Below are 6,187 nucleotides of genomic sequence, written 5' to 3'. Positions count from 1 at the left end.
GACAGAAATGGCATGTCGATATGGCCCTTGCCTCTAAAGGGGACCCCTCAAGGGCCATATCATCAATTGCATTTTGCTTGGTTGCACAATGTAATACATTTTTCCTGGTACACAAATATATAACTTCAAGAACTAGTGCGGTGGCTTTCATATATTTCCTTTTGTTTGTCAGTGCGGTCAGTGCGCTGGTCATCATAGACCTCCTCCTGTAATACATAAAAATAGGTAATGAAGCTATAACTCCAAGAACCAATGTGGTGGTCTCTCTGAGACAACCTTGAATTTTGGGCGATGAGGATAGGTCATCCAGCCACTGTGCTAAGGCAATGCTAAGAATGATAGATTGCATCGCATTATTATGCCAAAAACTAGCGCGGTGGTCTCTCCAATCCAACCTATGATTTGCATGGGGTGTAGGTAAAGATGCGGCAAAAGGTTGCACGATGATAGGTAATCAAGTTAGAGATTGCGCTGCGGCGACGGCGGTGTTCAAAATGATAGATTGCGTCCAAGCATCAATGCACCCATGCCCCCAGCCACAAGCTGCATTGCATCCACCGTAGCCACAAGTGATGTTTTGTCCATTACCTTCACCCCCTTCACCACTCATTGATCTCATCTCCCCTACCTCCACATAGTCTGTCGAGAAAAAGCCTCCCTTGCATGCCTTACTGCACTACGAGTCCTACCAGGCAGCGTGCTCAGTGTCAGGTGACAAAGCTGCAGCAAAATGCTATGTGATGATAAGTGATCAGGCGGCGTAGGCTAGAGACTGCATTGTGCGAAGCAGTGCAGAGATGCCAAGTGTCAAGCTATGCAGTGTTTTGAACAAATAGATTTCATCTCATTATTACGCTAGTGCGCCTTCATGATGTTGGGAAAATTTCTGATGAGAGCACGGGTCCGTGCAAAATTCAAATATTCCCCCAAGAGCGCATCGCATAGTAGCCCTAAAATGGCTCTGAAAATACTTTAACGATTGGCTACACCCAAGCAAACGTTGACCCAGATTGATCTACCGAGTACATACTGTGCATTCTCCAAATCTTGAATCCGGATGCTCTCAACTATCATGGGTTGTCTAAAGTTAGGAGTCACAGTTGTTGATCTAGCTTCACGAGCCATAGATGGAGATCTATCTTGCATGCTAGTATCCACATAAGTTGTTCTAGCATGGGAGCCTAGAACACTTGTACTTCCATCACCGTGTATGCTTATAGACTCTACTCCACTTACACCTTGACTTTCGCAAATTGATCTTCTTCGATTTTTCCAAAAGATTGCAAGTTCTCTGTCAAGATGCGAGCTACTAGAGCAGCTTCTGGGGCTGCACAATGCTGAATACTCTTTCTTGAGTCACTAAGCAGGTGACCCCTTGTGCGAGATGCTCTCCCAGATTTTTGTATTCCACAATGCTTGCATTTCCACTTAATGTAGTCACGAACATTAATGACAAAGTCCCATTCTAGACCATGTGAGTTACATTTTTCCCCAAAATGCAAGGAGTTAGAGTATAGACCACCCTCAAGAACACACAACAAACACTCGCATCTGCTAGCCCTCATGTTCGTGGTCTACAATTCTCCAAGATGCAAGGAATCAGAGGAGTAAACCACACCCACAAGTATAATGAATGCTGACTCACCCTCCTTGACTTAGCCTTACTACTATTCAGATCCAAATCATGGTTCACTTTCTTTCCTAACTTACCACAAGGTTTATCAGGATATGAACCACAATTAGATCGAATGACGAGCCTCTATTGCCATTTCCACCAATATATAGCACCGGGTTGTGCGGAAAACTGTGAATTTGCAACCCATAATACCATCAGTAATATAGCTAATATCGTCAATAATATAGTATTACCGTTGGTTTAAATACCGACAGTAATATTAACCTTCGATAGAATTAATATTATCGTCGATAATGTGCTTATTATCGTTGGTTATATGAGTACTACCGGCGGTGGTTTTATCTGGTTTTTCGATTATTTTTTCCAAGTAAACAACATGATCACGGTGTTTTCACGCTACTTTAAAGCATAATCAATGAATGTTGATAACCCATTAATGCAAACGTGAAAACATGAACGAAATCCCAGACGGGTTGTTATTAGCAGATCATCAGCTTGTGAAAGTGAGCCACAACTGGCCAAAGTCAAGTATTTCTCTTTTCCTAATAGATAACTATAATCTAAAATATATTATCTAATATTCTGCATCCATGTACGAACAGCATACACTGACCCCCACTGGCACATGTGATATAGATATTTTGTATCCATATGCAAGTAGTTACAAGTTAGCATACACGGGCTCCACACTAGCATGTAAATACTTTCATTCAAAAACATCTATCTTTTTTACTATTTTTAAAAACCATATAGCTTATGACTACTAAACAAATGATTTTTTTACAACAAGTTTATGAATACTAAAAACTATATAGTTTGTGGCTACCAAAAACATATTCTTTTTTCACTAATTTTTAAAAACTCTATAGTTGATACATACTAAATACATCCTTCTTTTTTACTTTTTCATGAAAGTAACTTCATATTTCTTACAAAAAAAATAACTTTTCTTTATGAAAACAATCCTTTCAAATCTCAAATGATAAACTGCAAATCTCAAATGATAAACTGTAAACCAAGAGCTTTGCATTTATCCATTTGGCATCCTAGTGTGGGTAGATATCACGTAGCCTGAGCGAGCCCATGACCGACACTGGATACTTTTTCAAAGGATACAAAAACTTACAAATTTGTTTGGATGCCTTGTTTATCCTTTTTGCTTGTCCTTCTTTATTTTTTCGAGACTCCAAATAGACCTGGAATCTCGAGAATGCAAACAGCACGAGGTGGGTGCATAGTATATACAAGAAATTGTACTTCATGTTAGATTGACCATACCGTGCGATAGTTAACGTAAACCCGTGTGGTATCTAAACCCTACCATGCGGTAGATATTATATTGCATGGTATGCAACAATATCGTGTGATATTGTCATTTAGTTACCGCACGGTGTGTCGTTGCACCGCGTGGTAACTTGCTGAAGCCACTCGAGATAATACAAGCCGGCTGTTTATTAAAAAAAAAAACACCACCTAGCTTTTTTATCAAAAAACGTAAATTTTCTTTTTCCCATGCCCCTATGCAACATCTTATTCACTTTTGCCTAGCATATGTCACCATCACATTGATCTCATTACATGGACACACATATTGAATTTTAATTAATTGCATTCATACATTTTTATTGGCATATAATAGATTTCATACACACAAGATAAGGAGAAGAGATCTTTAGTGTGACAAATTTGCACTATAACCACCTTGTTTTGGTTTTTTTTACATACATTGAATTGTTATTGATTGCTTTTGATGGCCAAGATTCACCATGGTATTAAGTCAACTAGGAATGCTGTTGATCATAGGCACAAGTTCATAATTTCCTTTTTATTTCGAAGGGCTTGACTAAAAATATTACACACCAAAACAAAGGAAAGAAGCAAAAGAAGCCCACAACAATGAACTCGAACCTTTCCATGGCGAGTGCCTTAAGGACCATGTGTAATCAATTTGGGCTTTAGTTGCTCTAAGAAATGCAGTTGCGAGGCTTGTCCTCTTCGTCCCTTTCTGCTTGAACCCACACACCTTGGTCGTTCTTCAGCAGCCCCTTGTTCTCCTCTTGCCACCAGTACGACGGAATAAGCTGCTGGTCCACCAGTAGTCCAGTATGTTTGTTTACCAGAGCAGGATCTCTACCGTGAGGAATGAAATCATGGCTTTTCGGACCTTTGTAGCCGTCCACAAGATGCAAATACGTCTCCAGACTATGTACATAACTAAGGTCCCTTGTGCGCCTCAGGAATGGCGAGTGCTTGTTGTTTATAGAAACCTCCTCCCCCACGTGAAAATACGTCCATGGCAGACATTCAAAGACTCGGCTTATTATTCCCCCCCTTTCGTTACCGATGAAACCCGGGACTTTGGGTACAATATCGTTTTTATTTACGACGCGCAGGATGTTGATGTGCTGCTCTTTGCACTCGAGTCTAAATGCCCAATTCCCGACTCGAGGACAGCCGAACGTGAAGGCAGTTATCGGTATGACTTTGCCAGCAGCATCATCAGAATCGGTCGAGCGGTTGATGCCCGCTTGTCCGAGATCGTATGCGGTTATGGTAGCCAAAGCGCCTCCTAGACTGTGACCTGTGATGGTGATGCTCAGTTCCTCACCTTTGTAGAGGTCGAGGAGCCTTGTTAGCTCTGGCAGAAGCTGCTCCCGAGAGCTGGAATGGTTGAACGTGGATCCCTCGATCCTGGAGGTGTAAACGCTGAGAAAGCCCTGTTCGACTTTGACAGCATCGGAGATGCTCTTCTTCGCAGGTCCACTACGTAAGTCTGCAGTCACTAGAACATCTCGGAGGTCTTGTGCCCATTCCGCAGAAGTTTCTGTGCCTCTCCAGCACACCAGAATGTCGCGCCTTCCTAGCCTCTCGATTTCAGCCGGAGATGTGCACACCGCTACATAGCCAATCCAATTGGACTGGTTGCTCCATTTTTCTTCCGAGATAGGGAAACTCATGACTCCCAGGATTGGGAACTGTGATGTGGCGTACAGGTATTTTGTCACCTCGTAACCACAGTCCGTCATACCCACTGCCTTGAATAGTTTTTCCTTGTTGAACTTGCAGCTTCCGCAGTATTTGGACCGTGGATCAGAGTCGAAGCTATCGTAACAAACTTGGGTGAACTCTCCATATCTTATAATTTCTGCTCTCAAGCTCTCGTCCATGGGGTCCAGCAAGCCTGCCCAGTGGGACGCTCCTTGAATGTCCTTCCATGTGAGAGCAATATTATTTGTCTTGGCGGATGATTCCATATGCTCAGAAACGTCTTGAACAGGGCAAGGCTCCGTCGATGTGCGAGGAGAAACAGGCCTAGGAACCGGTCTGGAGCCCAACAAGTGAGGATGAATTCGTTCTAGTATTGAAAGATATTCTGGGCAATGGGCATATAACTGAGCGAGAGTACAAGAACTTCTGTGATATATTGCTGTGAGGAAGCTCTTGTTATATAGTGCCGAATGCATGCAGGAGATCGTGTTACTACATTGACCAAGTAATTTCCACGCTGGTGAACAGTAACAGGGATGACTCATGCGTGATCATAGTTATTACAATCATAATCCTTCGGATGATGACTTGACTTACTTTCACATCAGGTCTTTAACGTCTAGCATAGACATGGATCGCACGTTGTCATACACGAGACTCATAGGAACTAGGGCTAGCACTAGGAGAGAGGGATGCGTCATGTCTTATGTGTTACAGGTGAAAGAGTCAAAAGTAACAACTAACATGAGTCAATTTCAGCGCGCCTTATAAGCTTGTTATAAAATTTGGAGGCCTTATGTGATTGCTATGAAATTGATTACTTGAATTCAAATGTATCCTTTAGAGTGGACCTTTTGTTTGAATTCAAATATATCCTTTAGAGTGGACCTTCTCCTTGAATGATAGCTATTTTGTTGGATTTTTTAACCCATCGGAATCCAGATCTTAGAGAATATGTTAACTCAAAAACATGTGTTCATCACAAACAACAAAGGGAGACCACGCTCATCAAAGTTACTTGTCCTCATGAAGAGTATCAACGTGGGACATAAAGTGTATAGCATGTTATATCTAAGGTCAAAAGTATTAAAGTGTGAAAAATACACATATTGTACATACAAAACACATATGCATTCTCACCATTCCAAGAGATTTAGCCATTGTGAGTATCCAATACAAATGGTTTTTTACGTAATTGGAACAATGTCGCAACAGCTGCTATGATGGTGAAAGATATCGTATCAACGAACATTATTTTGTCTCATTCACATCATATGATGTTTGAACTCCTCCTAAGCACAAGTTGGAACGATGATGTGGATTGTAAATGAATCATTTGTAAGATAGATGTATGTGATATTACAACTTCTATAAGATTACTTTGAATGTTAAATATTATATTCTACGTTATGCAAAAAAGGTACAAGATCCATAAGGACCTTGTGAGCATTAAGGACAAAGTTCTTTCGGATACAAAAGAAAAAGCACTGAGAAATTTACATATGTACAATTGAAAATTTTAAAATTTTACAATATCGCCACATTTACATATAATCATGTTTA

At 41.0% G+C, this 6,187-nt stretch overlaps 1 pseudogene; it reads right to left on the bottom strand.

The window, feature by feature from the left end:
- Window positions 1–3,600: 3,600 nt before the first annotated feature.
- LOC147888618 (phospholipase A1-Igamma1, chloroplastic pseudogene) lies at window positions 3,601–5,169 on the bottom strand (annotated as a pseudogene).
- Between the last annotated feature and the right edge of the window lie 1,018 nt (window positions 5,170–6,187).

This window comes from Dipteris shenzhenensis, chromosome 21 (assembly GCF_047967505.1).
Source record: "Dipteris shenzhenensis isolate YYH24624 ecotype China chromosome 21, Dip_SZ_1.0, whole genome shotgun sequence".
NCBI classification, from domain to species: Eukaryota; Viridiplantae; Streptophyta; class Polypodiopsida; order Gleicheniales; family Dipteridaceae; genus Dipteris; species Dipteris shenzhenensis.
This window is presented reverse-complemented; position numbering and strand designations above follow the sequence as displayed.